The 15,239-nt window shown below is 37.0% G+C and overlaps 1 non-coding gene across 1 annotated transcript; it reads left to right on the top strand.

Moving 5' to 3' along the window:
- Positions 1-13,158: 13,158 nt before the first annotated feature.
- Trnaa-ugc lies at positions 13,159-13,223 on the top strand. The gene has a single exon. It is a non-coding gene; the product is annotated as a tRNA-Ala (tRNA).
- Positions 13,224-15,239: the final 2,016 nt, after the last annotated feature.

The following is a 15,239-nucleotide window of genomic DNA, read 5'->3' as shown; positions in this document are numbered from 1 at the left end:
TGACTTTGTCGTTCCTTTTGAGGAAACTTAAAGTCATATTTACACCTGTTCTGTTCATCGTGCGGCTTGAACTCTGATCCTGGGTGCTGTCCCTTAGCTCTTCAGCTCAAGTCCAGTGCTCTACCACTTGAGTTACAGCACCACTTCCGGATTTCTGGTGGTTAATTGATGATAAGGGTCTCATGGATTTTCGTGACCAGGCTGGCTTTGAACCACAATCCTCTGGTCTCAATCTCCTGAGTAGCTTGCATTACAGGCATGAGCCACCGGAACCTGGCTCATATTTGCATTTATGTGCACTAAATGACACTATGTAGACAAAGAATGGAAATTTGAATCAAATGATATGACATTGCAGCTTTTCAGAAAATTGAGGTAGCAATAAATATGCCCTCTTTTTCCATATTGTTACATTAATGACTCATGAGCTATGGGACTCTTACATTAGCATCGTCTGATGTCTGCATATGTGGATTTAGTATCAGAAATTGTTCATAGAGAAATATAGAAAGACTGAGATTTTTAGAAAGCAAAGGAGATCAGGTATGAAAGAGCAGCATAGAAGGATATACAACTCATCACACAGAGATTAAGAAGAGCCTACGTGATTAGAATAATAAAAGCAATGAGGAATAAACCTAGTTTATAATTAGTTCTTCAATAACCAAAAATGGTTCCCTAGAACGGTTTCTGCTATACCTTAGTTACTATAATTTATTCCTTCCATCTGGAGTTATTCCTTCTCTTCTGTCACAAATGTTAACTAGCATCTGCATTTTTGGTGTCATGACTGGCCACAAAGATCTCTAAATCTCACTTAGATTACCTTTCCCTTTCTGATTAGCACTGACCACACAAAATCCTGGAATCTTTCAATTTCCAGAATTAAACTTCACCTGACATCCAAGCACATTCCTGGCATTAATTGCCATGACCTATTAACAAAACTTTTTTTTTTGTTCAACACAGTATTCTAATATAAGTAAAGTACATGAATTAAGGACTATTGTTAGGTATCACTTGGAAGGAGCAATAATATATTCCAAGTATGGGTTCTTTATTTTGCATTTACTAGCTAAATGACTCTTTTGCTTGTCCTGAGGGTTGCACTCAGGGACCGTGAACTGTTCTTGAGCTAGAAGTCTACCACTTGAGGAAAAGAAATATTTCCAGTGTTTCTTTTTCTGTTTATGAGGTGCTGAGGAATTGAACCCAGGGTTTCATGCAATGAAGTCATTTTCCCCGAGCCCTAAATGACTTTTTTTCATATTAATAATTTTTGTATGAAAATACAGTACAGATGGCTTACAATTACATGAGCAAGGTAATGAGTAAATTTCTTATCAAGTATTGTTGCCTCCTCCTTTGTTTCCCCTTACCATCCCTGCCCACCGATCCCCCATCCCCCCACAAAGTTGTAAAGTTCCCTTCTCGACATAATGTCTTGTTCCAATGGGATTCTTAAGATGGCATTACTTTTTCTTTCTGTTAATATGTATTATAATTTAGGTCAGGTGGTAGGAAAGGAAGTGGAAAACAATACTACGTCCAATAAAGCTGACATCCTATTACATCACTAAGGAAGTAGTGTTAAGACCTGCATGACTCATAGGTTGTTGCATGTGACATTACTATGTAAAACACTATTAATGATCATCTCAGACATCCATAACATTCTGCTTCCATTTTCAAGGTCAAGAGCCAAATATCTATGCCTTTTATTGATTGGGTGTGTTTCCTAGGAAAGAAGAAGGAGGATGTGGTAGGTGATGATGGAAAAATATGTATGTTGGCCCCCTGTCCAAATTTTTTGCAGTTTATTTATTTTTCTTTTTTTATATTATTTTTTATTGGGAAAATATTGTACAGAGGGTTTACAATTGCATGGGCAAGATAATAAGTACATTTCTTATCAATCCTATCCTCCTCCTTTGTTTCCCCTTCCCATCCCTTCCCATCCTCCCCCTGCCCCCCCAATCCTCACCACTACCCCCCCACCAAAGTTGTAAAGTTCATTTTTCGACATAACGACTTGTACATCTCATTGTTGCAATGGGTCCACCTAATTTAAGTTAAATAAAACATGATTTGTAAAGTGAAAGTAATTTATGTTTTCATTGACTGTTTTAAGAAAACAATTATGCCTTTTGTTTTCAATTATATTTCTGTGGTAATGTGTAATATTCATGATTTAACTGGTAAAATTGATTACAGTTATATTATATCAAGTTGATTCAAACTTGTATTTGAAAATTGCACACTTAACACAAATATACTTCCACTTTCTTCTACCACATAATTAAAATAACAATAAAGCAAAGATTGGGGTTAGCCATTCATAAGTACAATCCTAGAACTCAGGGGGCTGAGACTTGAATATTTTAGTTCAATGTCAGTCCAAACAGACAAAAATGTGAAAACTTATCTCCAATTATCCAGCAAGAAGCAGAAGGTGAGCATGTGACTCAAGGATAGAGTGTCATCAGCCATGAGCAAAAAATACAAGGGAGACCATTAAACATCGAATTCAAGCCCTAAAAATGACATTTACACACAAGACAACAGCAAAATGTGATATGATTATCAACAATTAAGACAAAATATTAAAAAGATCATGAGAAATAAATGGAAGGCATAAATCATTAGACAGAATTTTGATTCGTAAGAGGGAAAAGTCACAGCGTCATTTGTACAATCTCATTGTAGTCATTTGTGTTGAAACCTGGCTAGTGTGTAACATGTGAAAGAGTAGATTGGATTACCTGACATAGGAGTAATTGCCTGTGACTATATACCATACCACTCTGCAAAAATTTAAAATCGTGCTTGTTAATTTAAATAAAACTTATTGTTAGAGACTGTTTTGTCCACACAGACTGCGGTCCTTATTTTGAGGCTTCAGACCAGTGCTTTTGTTTATAACCACTCCTGTTTTACTCCCCTTCCCTTGTGCTGCTATACCTTACTTAGCTGGCACCAAGCCAAGTCTTTGAACTAGACACCAGTGCCTTAATCCCTCCCTTTCTCAAGCTACAACTCATTTCACATACTATCTCTGTCTTAGCATTAGTTGTTTTCTTTATAATCCCCATCAGAAAACACTTATATTCATGTAAACCCATAATAATGAACCTAGTTAGAAAAGGGAGAATGGGTTTACCATTGGCTGAGGCTCCCATCTGTAGGTTTGCTCCCTAATAAATTTGTGCTACACTATCTCTTTTTTTTCATGGCTTTTGAGTCTGAGAAATGATTGCTTTGCTTTGATGTAATCCCATTTATCCAGATGTACTTTGGAAATTTTGACCTATGCCAAGGAGCCCTCATGATTACGCTAACTCTTCTTGTAAGATTCCTAAGGCATCAGGATTTTCATTGAGCTCTTCAATCCATTTGGAATTGATTCTGCTGCGGGAGGATATAAAATGATCTAATTTCAGTTTTCTGTGTACAGCCAGTTAAACCAATTTTTTGAAGAGGCTGTTTTTCTTCCATCCTGTGTTTCTGACTTCCTTATCAAAGATTATGTGCCTATAGGAGTGGATTCATTTCTGGATCTTCAATTCTGTTGTATTGTGCTTCCATGGGAAAGAATGTCATTACCCCATTCTTGAAGAAATGGAAAGACTGGGGGAAAAATGCTATTAAGAGAAATAAGCCAGATCCAATTAAATATATGCTGCATGGTTTTCCTCATTTCTAATAACTAGATATGCCCATACATGTACAAGTTTATCTAATAGATAGTAAAAGACAAATAATTACACTTGGATAGGATTAACAGCACTCTAAGCATTAACACGGCAAGAACAAGGGAATCTCTTCTTAGGAGAGGATCACAATGGCTCAATAGCTATGTGCACATGATCAGATAAATGTTGCTTATTGCAATGAACTATAAGAATCAATCATATATATGAAATACATATATCTGTATATAATTATAAAAGATGTCACAAATAACTGACTTCTTTGTAAACTCAAAAGCAAAATTCTAAGTTTAGAAGATAAAATTGAGGAGTTTTCAACACATAAACTAAAATACATAGGAAAAGGTGGGAGAATAAATATAAGATGAAAAGTAGAATAGCTAACTATTGAAGAATTAATAAAAAATTTTCAAAACTATACAAGAGAGCTTGGGTTCAGCTAAGTTGTAGAACTAGACTAATATATACAAAACCATGATTTCAATCTCCAAACCTAAATGTCTAATAATAAGTTAATAAATAGTAATATTACAATATTTACCTGAAATAAATGCTTTTATATTAGAGAGGCCTGAATCCTAAAACAATATACAAAATACTCTCAATTCTTGTATCCAATGAAATGAAATCATGAATGAAGAGCAAATAGTTCCTTTTTATCCTTTCCTTTCATTTTGTGTTTTCTTCTTTTCTTTTTCCTTTGGCACTACTGGTGCTTGAAATTGCTAAGGCTCTAACCACTTTAGATTATTTTTCAGGCCAAGCCTCCCTTGAGCAATGATCTCTTACCTATGGCTTCCACATAGTGAGATAACAGGAAAATTACACTATATCTAGCTTTCTTTGTTTTTGTAGGTTTTTTACGAAATTTTTTTTGTCAAATCTGGTCATGATATCATTCTTATAAATCTCTGCCTCCTAATTAGCAAGGTTGAGTGTCACCAGTGTCAAATGACCAATTGCTCCACATGTTTAATTAGGACAACTAATAGATGTTTTGCTAGCTGCAAGTGGCTCACACCAGCAATCCTAGCTACTCGGGAAACTGAGGCATGAAGATTGTGGGTTAAAATGAGCTCAGGAAAGAAAGCCCATAAGATTCTTATCTCCAATTAACTACCATAAAGTTGGAAGTGGTACTGTGGCTCAAGTGGTAGAGTACTAACCTTTAGCAAAGCAGCTCAGAGACAGCACTCAGGCACCAGAACCAACACACACACACACAAAGGTAGATGCTTCTAGTTCCTGGCCATGTTCTTTTTTATAATGCTTCTTTTGGTGAAGATTTTGTAAGTCAAATAATCTTGATGCAAAGTAATAGCTATGCTGTCTTGGGCTTGTAGTCCTCAGCTTCATATTCCTTGCCTGTACAATGAAGAAATTTCTTTGCCAAACTGGTGCAGTGGGAGAATCCAGTCATAATATTCAATGTACATGTGTGAAAATGTGACCACATAAGTGGAGGGGTGGGGTTGGGTGAGATAGAGAAGAATGATCAAATTAATGACATCGATCAAGATGTACTCACAAACCGACATATTAAATTAAAACTCCTTTGTACACTATTTATGTATCATTTTGTAAGTAGAAAAAAATGAAACCAGTGCTTCAGTGCAATCCACACATCTTAGGTATAGATTGCTCAAAGCTGTTTCTTTTAAAGAATACAGGACAGAGAAGAGTGGAACAAATCATTTCCAGAATAAAACTGATCAACTCTACCCCAACGTTAACATCAATAGTGATGTTGACCATACACCTTTGATTTCATGCACTGAGAATACATTTCCACCCATCCCCAATCCTGGGTTTAAATTTAGGGTCAAGATTCTGTCTCCCCCACTCACTCATAGCTAATACTCTAACATTTGAGCCACAGATCCAATTCGGGCTCTTTTTGTTTAATTGGAGATTAGTCTCATGGATTTTTCTGCCCAGACTGACTTCAAATCATAATCCTCAGATCTCAGGCTCAGAATATAGGTGTCAGCCATCAGTACCCAGCTTGACAACTCATTTTTCTACTGTAATTCTCCTCCCCGAAACCTCATAGCCACAATCTTGGGAGTAAAGATTCAGAGAGCCCCCAATTGAAGAACATTCTATAGAATGCTCTGTCCCATACACCTAAAAAGGAAGAAATGCTATCTCTCTCCCTTTGATGAAACAATAGATGTGAGCTTATTATATGATAATAATAATAGATATTATTATAATGCTCTCAATATCTATTCCCATCCCCATTGATACCAGGCTTGTTTGTAGAACTTACTTTGACAAATGACATGTGAGAATTGATGGCATGTGTCTTTTCTGAGCTTTACCCCTGTGGTTTTCACTCTTTGCATCCCCTGGGAATCTCCAGCAGTCAGTCTGGTTCCCAAAAATGGACACCATGCTGAGTGGAAGTGGATCTGGAATAGGCTTTGTAGCATGAGAGAGAGTAATCAAAATTTTAAGGTATTGCATCCTTGGGGTTGGTTTCCCCAGTAAAATTAAGCTCACATTGAGGTCCCAGCTCTAGGTAGTCTAGGTTTCTTTCTCTCTATTCCCTCCCACTTCCTTCTCATTCTTCCTGAATAGTTCCTTTTTCTCCTCAGGTGACACCAATTTGTGAGTCTCCTTATCCTAGAAATTTGTTTTAGGGTTAAACATTGTGGCTTTCTGTTTTACATTTTCTCTTAAGTGTTTCTTCACTTTTGTCTTTCTGGAGTTTTCAGCCAGAAGCTCCCAAGTGTGATGGATCTTCAGATAAAAACCTTCTGCCAGGTGGCAGAGTGGTAGAGTGCTTGCATTGCATGCATGAGGCCCTAGGATCGATTCCTCAGCCCCACATAAGCAGTAAAAGCTGGACACTGTGGCTTAAGTGGGATAGTGTTAGCCTGTGCTGAAGAGTTGAGGGACAGTTCCCAGGCCCAGATTTCAAGCCCCAAAACCGACCAAAAAAATTTTTTACATGAAGTAAGCCAGGCCCAAAGAAGCATAAGTATCATGGTTTCTCTTATTTTCAATAACTAGTACTTGTCTGAGACAAGCAGAAACTGTGAGATAAGTTGATGTTAGGCGAAATGAACCCCAAGATAAGAATTCAATTTATTCTTTCTTGTGATTGTTTCTATCATATTTATAAGATTATTTCTTTGTTGCTTTTTATGTCCCTCCTCCACGGTATGCCCCCTGTGTTCACTGCACTTGATGTTGGCATACTTTGTTCAGGAGAAGTGAAAAAACAAATTGTTTAAGTTGTGGTACAGTTGGATCCATTGCAACAATGAGATGTGCAAGACGTTATGTTGAAAAAAGAACTTTACAACTTTAGTGGGAGGGGGGTCTGAGGAGGGACCACGGGGTGGGGGTGGTGAGTTGGGAAGGGATGGGAAGGGGAATCAAAGGAGGAGTTCACAATGCTTGATAAGATATGTACTCATTATCTTGCCCATGTAATTGTAATCCCTCTGTATGGTATTTACACAATTAAAAAAAATAAATTCCTCTGTCATATCTGCCTTGCTTGCTTTCACTCCCCTCATGTTGGCCTACTAGGAGGCCAGAATAACATGAAGCTCCAGAAACCTTTTGGATAGAAAAAGAAACCACCACATGGGAAGTGAGGGGTGTATTACAAGAGATTGGGAACTGAACACAGGTAGAAGGGATCAGAACTTAAGCCTCGGCTGTCTTCTGAATCATTGCCCAGTTACCAGCTGTAAGCCTATGCTCCAAAATCTATGTGGCAAATTCTGCAATTCTTACTGTATCATCCACACACACAGACTTAGTTAGGCATCCAGCATGACATAAAATATACATTTATTAAATCAGAGAAATCTGTACCAGAGAAAATGTGCAGAAAGAAATTCATTTAATCAGGTTCACTTCATTTTTACAGGCTTATAATTTGACTAAGAGAACAATATCAAATTCTCTTAGCCTTCACAAAATCAAAATATCCAAGCAATACACCACTGTAATGAAAAAAATCTTTTTACTAAAGGGAGTATTTGGAATGGGAAAAATCAAATATAAAACTTAAAAATTGATCAAATACCAAAAAACAAAGAAAGACACTGATCAAGAACGAAATACCAATATGTTTAGTAAATAAATGAAATGTTTGAGATTCTTATCCACATAGGAAATACATAGGAAAATAAATAGGAAAGTCACTGAGATCCCAACTTACACACCAGAAGAGCTATCATCACGCAAATAAAAAAACTGCTGGAGAGGTTGAAATAAATCAGGAACTGTGTTTGGTGGTGTGGCATTGTAAACTAGTGAAACCCATATGGAGATCATAATGGAAGTTTACACGATACAAAAAAGACACATATCTTGAAGACCATTATTGCAACTTGGATACATACTGAAAGAATATAAATCAATAAGAACATACATGTTCATGACAGCAATATTCATAGCAATCAAGCTATGTAATCAACCTGGATGTTCCATAAGGAAAGAATAAAGAATATGCACCTTACATAGCTGTAAACATGTTTTGGTATATAAGAGAAGTGGATGTTTCTACTATATCATTGATAAATATTTTTGGATAGATACCTAGTCCTAATTTCACTGAGTTTTGTGGTATTGTGTTTTTTCTTTAATGAAGGACTCCCATGTTGATTTCAGAGCAGTTACAATAGGATGAAAATATCATATAAAATGTGCATATTAGATAAAAATTTAAATGTATCAATGAACACATACAGATCATCATTTAGAGTTTATAATTTGAAGCAATTTTAAGAAGGCAACAGTAGGGGGAAGACAATGTTAGAAGCTTAATAACAAATATACAGATATGGAAAAATACAAAAAAAGGTGCAACTAATTAGTGCTCACAGTAACAAAACATTTTCCTCAGTTTTTAAAAATGAAACTGTTAAAATAATACTTAATAACATCAAATAAATATGGCATGGAAGAAAATATAGCATAGACATATTTTCCTCCAAAATTTGTTTTATATTATAACAAATAGATTAAAACAAAATGTAATTACATGTCTGAAGATGATAACACTTTCAAGTGTCATTGATTGAATCCAGCAAAGGAAATTAACCGACAAGTACAGGATAAGAACAACCTGGGTTATGGAAGAAGATAATTAGTAGAACTTTGTGAGGAAACAATGTGCTCCTTTTTCCTCATCAAATTAGAACAGCTACCTTTTGAGAGAACACTTGTAGTCAGAGCCGTGGAGTTACTAATTTAGGTTGTAATTTATTAATTTTATTCCCGAATCCTGTGATGTGATTCCCAAATGATGTGAGTGATCCTAGATTTTATTTTTTATTTTATTTTATTTGTGAACATACTGTACAGAGGGGTTACAATTACATGGGCAGGATAATGCATACATTTCTTACCAACCATTGCAGCCTCCTCCTTTGTTTACCCTTCACATCCCTTCCCAACCGCCTCCCTCCCCCGCAACCCAATACTCCCACCCCTCCACCCTGCACAGACGTTTTATAGCTCATTTTCAACATGACAACTTGTACTTCTCATTGTTGCAACAGGTCCACCTGTATCCTTAAATGACTTGTATTTCCCCATCTCCTCCACAAATTATACTGAAATCATATATAGTGAAAGCAGGGGTTATACTGTGGGAGAGGGACATATAAAGCAACAAAGAAATAATCTTATAAATGCCTTAGAAACACGTGCATGAAAGATAAAAAAACATTAAAATACATATCTAAGGGTTCATTTTCCTAATATCGCATTATCTGACCTTTTCAGCTTGACTCATACATGTACTAAATATTGCAAATAAGGGAAACCATGGGACCTATGTTTCTTTGGGCCTGGTTTACTTCACTTAATATAATTTTTTTCCAAGTTTTTCCATTAACTAACAAATGAGGCAATGTCATTCTTTCTGATGGAGGCATGGAATTCCTTTGTGTATATATACCACATTTTCTTGATACAATCATCTATTGAGGGGCATCTGGGTTGGTTCCATATCTTAGCTATGGTAATTAATGCTGCAATAAACATAGTTGTGATGGTAGCTTTAGTGTGGTTTTGTTTGTAAACATTTCGGTAAATGCCCAAAAGTGGGATTGCCGGCTCATAGGGGAGATCTATGTGAAGTCTTTTCATGAACCTCCATACTGCTTTCTAAAGTGGATGAACAAGTTTACATTCCCACCAACAATGAAGTAAGGTTCCCTTCTGTCCACATCCCCTCCAGCATCTGTTGTTGTTACAGTTCTTGATGTTTGCCATTCTAATTGGAGTGAGGTGGTATCTCAATGTTGTTTTGATTTGCATTTCTTTTATGGCTAGGGATGTTGAGCATTTCTTCATGTGTCTATTGGGCATCCTTCTTTCTTCTTCAGAGAAGTTTCTCTTTAAGTCTTTAGCCCACTTATTTATTGGGCAGTTGTTTCTTTGAGGATTTGTTGTTGGGGGATTTAATTTTTTGAGTTCCAAGTATATTTTAGATATGAGACCCCTGTCCGTTTTATGGCTAGTGAGGATCTTCTCCCAATCCGTGGGCTTTCTATTCATCTTGCTAGCTATGTCCTTTGCCATGTAGAAGCTCTGCAACTTCATGCAAGCCCAATTGTCCAAACTGACTTTGATTTGTTGTGTTTCCGGGTCTCTATTCATAAAATTTCGGCCTAGCCAAGGAGACCTAGGGTTTCTCCTATTCCATCCTGTAATGTTTTCAGAGTGTCTGATTCGAGGTCTTTGATCCATTTGGGGTTGATTCTGAGGCAGGGTGATATATAAGGATCTAGATTTAGTTTTCTACAAGTAGTTAACCAATTTTGCCAGCACCATTTATTGAAGAGGCTGTCTTTCTTCCATTCTATTGTTTTAGCTCCCTCATTGAAGATTAGATGGCTGTAGGTGTGTAGGTTCATTTCTGGGTTTTCAATTCTATTCCATTGATCCTGAGGTCTGTTCTTATGCCAATACCAAGCTGTTTTGATTACTATGGCTTTATAGTACAGTTTGAAATTTGGTATTGTTATTCCTCCAGCAGTGTTCTTTCCGTTGAGGAGCATTTTTGCTATTCGGGGTCTTTTATTGTTCCATATGAATTTTTGGATTGCCTCTTCTATTTCCTTAAATAATGAGTTTGGAATTTTGATAGGTTTCTCATTGAATTTGTAGATAGCTTTGGGAAGTATTGCCATTTTCACGATGTTACTCTTTCCAATCCATGTGCATGGGAGGTTTTGCCATTTTTTAAGTTCTGTGTTGATTTTCTGCAAGTTTTTAAAGTTTTCATCATAGAGGTCCTTCACTTCTTTGGTTAAGTCAATTCCTAGGTATTTTATTTTTTGTGGGGCTATTACAAATGGAGTTGCTTTCCTAATTTCAGCCACACTTTTCTCATTGTTGGCATACAGAAAAGCCATTGATTTTTGAGGGTCAATTTTATACCCTGCTACTTTGCCAAAGTTTTGAATCAGCTTGAGTAATTTGGCAGTGGAATCTGTTTGATTCTTTAAATACACGATCATGTCGTCTGTAAAGAAGGAGAGTTTTATTTCTTCTTTCCCTATTTGGATCCCCTTTATGTCTGCATCTTGTCTTCTTGCTGTAGCTAGGCATTCTAATACTAGATTGAAGAGAAGTGGAGAGAGTGGACATCCTTGTCTTGTTCCTGAGTTAAGTGGAAATGGCTTTAGTTTTTCACCATTAAGTATAATGCTGGCTGTAGTTTTGTCATATACAGCTTTATTGTATTGAGGAATGTTCCATGGATTCCTAGTTTTTTCAAAACCTTCATCATAAAGGGGTGTTGGACCTTGTTGAATGCTTTTTCTACATCTATTGAGATAACCATCTGGTTCTTATTCTTGCTCCTGTTGATGTGATGAATAATATTAATTGATTTGCGTATATTGAACCAGCTTTGCATCCCTGAAATGAATCCTGTTTGATCGTGGTATATGATTTTTTGGATGAATTGTTGAATTCGATTGGCCAAAATTTTGTTGAGAACTTTTGCCTCTATATTCATCAATGAAAGGGGTCTATAGTTCTCTTTCTTTGATGAGTCCTTGCCTGGTTTTGGGATGAGTGTTATGATGGCTTCATAGAATGTGTTCGGTAGTGAACTTTCTCTTTCAATTTCATTGAAGAGTTGGAGGAGTATTGGTGTGAGCTCTGCTTTGAAGGCCTTGTAAAATTCCTCTGTAACCATCCAGTCCTGGACTTTTTTAGCTGGGAGGCTCTTATTGCTGTTTCTATTTCAATGCTTGATATGGGCCTGTTAAGATGGTTTAACTCATCTTGGTTTAGTTTTTTCATGTCAATATTTGCTAGGAAAGGTCCATTTCTGTCAAGTTCTCAAACTTATTAGCACAAAGTTTTGAGAAGTATTCCCTTATAATGTTCTGAATCTTGGTTGTTTCCGTGGTGATGTTTCCATTCTCATCTCTGAGTTTATTAATTTGGGTGTGTTCTCTTCTTTTTCTGATAAGATTTGCTAAGCGTCTGTCAATTTTGTTAATTTTTTCGAACAACCACCTCTTTGTTTTGTTGAATCTTTCTATAGTTTTTTTTGAATTCTAATTCATTTAATTCTGATTTAATTTTAATTATTTCTTTTGGTCTACTGGATTGGGGTTTATCTTGCTGCTCTTTTCCAAGGAGGTTTAGATGTGTCATTAAATTGTTGTTTTCAGATCTCTGCAATTTGTTGATGTAGGAGCTCAGACCTATAAACTTGCCTCTGAGTACTGCCTTTGCAATGTCCCAGTTGTGTGTTCATTTTTGTTGAATATCATGAACATTTGAATTTCCTTTCTAATCTCTTCCATGACCCACTCATGATACAGCAGTGTGTTGTTCAGCCTCCATGTGATACCAGACTTTCTTTGGTGGCTTTTGGTGTTGAGTTTTAATTTTATTCCCTTGTGGTGTGAGAGAATGCAAGGTATAACTTCAATGTTTCTGAATTTAGACAAGTTTGCTTTGTGGCCTAAAATGTGGTATATTTTAGAAAATGTTCCATGTGCTGCTGAGAGAAAAGTGTATTCTGATGCTGCTGAGAGAAATGTTTGGTAGATGTCTGTTAAGTCTAGTTGATCTATGCAGCTGTTTATATCTGCGGTTTCTCTGTTGAGATTTTGCCAAGTTGATCTATTTAGTGGGGGAGTGGTGTGTTAAAATTCCCAATAATTAATGTCTTTGGATCTATGTGGGATTTGAGGGAAAGTAGTGTTTCTTGGATAAATCTAGGAGCTCCGTTGTTTGGTGAATAGATATTTAGAATTGTAATATCCTCCTGAAGGAGAAATCCCTTAATTACTATGTAGCGACATTCTTTATCTCTTCTCAAGAATTTGAATTTGAAGTCTATTTTATCTGATATTAGGATTGCAACTCCCGCCTGTTTATGGGGGCCATTTGCTTGGTAGATTTTGTTCCAGCCTTATTATTGAAAATGTGTTTGTTGGGCTGGGAAGGTGGCTCAGTGGTAGAGCACTTGCCTTGCAAGCATGAGGCCCTGGGTTCGATTCCCCAGCACCACATAAGCAAAAAGAAAAGAGCCGGAAGTGGCGCTGTGGCTCAAGTGGTAGAGCGCTAGACTTGAGCTGAAGAGCTGAGGGACAGCGCCCAGGCCCAGATTTCAGGCCCCACAACCGGACCCAAAAAAAAATGTGTTTGTTTTTATGGGCAAGGTATGACTCCTGAAGGCAGCAGATAGAAGGGTCTTGTTTTTTAATACAACTAGACACTCTATGTCGCTTCATTGGAGAGTTCAGTCCGTTAACGTTAAGAGATAGGACTGAGAGTTATTTGGGAGTTCCTGCCATGTTATCCACCTTCTTGGGGGCTGCAAAACTGGGTTCTTCCTGTGGTTCTTGGATTTTCAGTTTGGGTGCAGTTTCTTGGCCTTTATTGTGGTCTTGTTGGTTTTCTATATGTAGGATATCTTCAAGAATCTTTTGTAGGGCTGCTTTGGTGGAGATGTATTGTTTCAATTTTTTTTTTGCTATCGAAGGTTTTTATTTGGCCTTCAGTTATGAAGGAGAGTTTAGCAGGGGACAGTATTGTTGGTTGATAGTTGTTTGTTTTTAGGGCATGGCATACATCATTCCAAGCTCTTCTTGCTTTGAATGTCTCTGCTGAGAAATCTGAGGTGATTCTAATTGGTTTCCCTTTATAGGTGATTAAGCTTTTCTCCTTGACAGCTTTAAGGATCTTTTCCTTGGTTTGAGTTGATCCTGTGTGGATTATAATGTGACAGTGGGATGTCCTATTCTGGTCTGTTCTATTTGGGGTTCTAAAAGCTTCTTGTATCTGAATAGGCCTATCTTTTTGTATGTTTGGGAAGTTCTCTGCTAGGATTCTGATAAACAAATTTCCTAGACCGTTAACTTCTGTTTCTAAGTGCTCCTCGACACCCATTATCCTTAGATTAGGCCTTCTGATGGTGTCTTGCAAGTGTTGGATAGATCTATCATATTTCTTGGACTTGTCTTGGATGGTTGTATGTTCTTTCTCTATAATATCAAGGCTGTCTTCAATCCCTGAGTTTCGATCTTCTGCATGGTCTAACCTGCTGTCAAGGCTTTCTACTTTGTTTTTATCTCTTTTCCTTCTAACTGGTCAGCTTTGATGGCTTCAAATTCTTTGTTGAAGCTCTGTTTTAGATCTTGTATGAATTTCTTTACTTCCTTATGTTGGTGTTCAGTGTTTATTCTCAAATCACTTAGTTGATTGGTTATGGTTTCTTTGGACTCCCATTCCTTCTGATGGGTCCAATTCAGCATTCCCTTTGTGGTCTCCCTGACTTCCTTCAGCTCTTTGTTAATAGATTCCATGAATGCCTTTAGTGGTCTTTGTGTTTTCTCTTCCTGGTATCTCACTTCCTTTATTACTCTTTGATTAGCTTCCTCCCATTCGTGGGATTCCTGCAGTTTTCTTTGAGTGTTCTCATGTTCTCACGCCATCCCTGCCTTTCTCTTTGAGTATTCTCAAGCTCCTCACACAAATCCTGTATCACTTTTTGAGTAGCTTCCTCATGCTTATGATATTCCTGTATAAACTTTTGGATTGCCTACCCTCTCTCCCTATCATGCTCATCCAGAGTCCTTTGTATGTTTTTTATCTTTTCATTTATCATGTTTGCCAGCAGTGTTTGTAGATCTATTTGGGAACTCTCCTCTGGATTATTCATTTTCTGTTCTATCCGCTGATTATCAAGATTGGGAATTGAGATACCCGGATTTGCCATTTTTCTTGTGTTTTTCTGGCTTACTCTGTCCATTTGAGATGAAAATAGCACCAGTTTTGTGCTCGAACACTATCTTAAAGCAACCATCAACCAAAGTCTGAATTTGTACAGTCAATAGGCTACAGATACAATCTAGTTCAACAGATACAGCTATTCAACATCAAACAACTATATGTTAATGAGTTTTGAACCACAGAGAAGAATTTGGAAAACCAGAAATGATTAGGGTTAGGGACAGATGTGGGTAAAAAATAGGAATAGATTGGTTTGGGGAGGCACAGGGAGAGTTAACTAAGTCCTAATCT

The sequence above is a fragment of the Dipodomys spectabilis genome, unplaced genomic scaffold (assembly GCF_019054845.1).
Source record: "Dipodomys spectabilis isolate Male_0828 unplaced genomic scaffold, ASM1905484v1 ptg000481l, whole genome shotgun sequence".
Taxonomy (NCBI): domain Eukaryota; kingdom Metazoa; phylum Chordata; class Mammalia; order Rodentia; family Heteromyidae; genus Dipodomys; species Dipodomys spectabilis.
The sequence above is the reverse complement of the archived record's forward strand: the minus strand, read 5'-3'. Positions and strand labels throughout refer to the sequence as shown.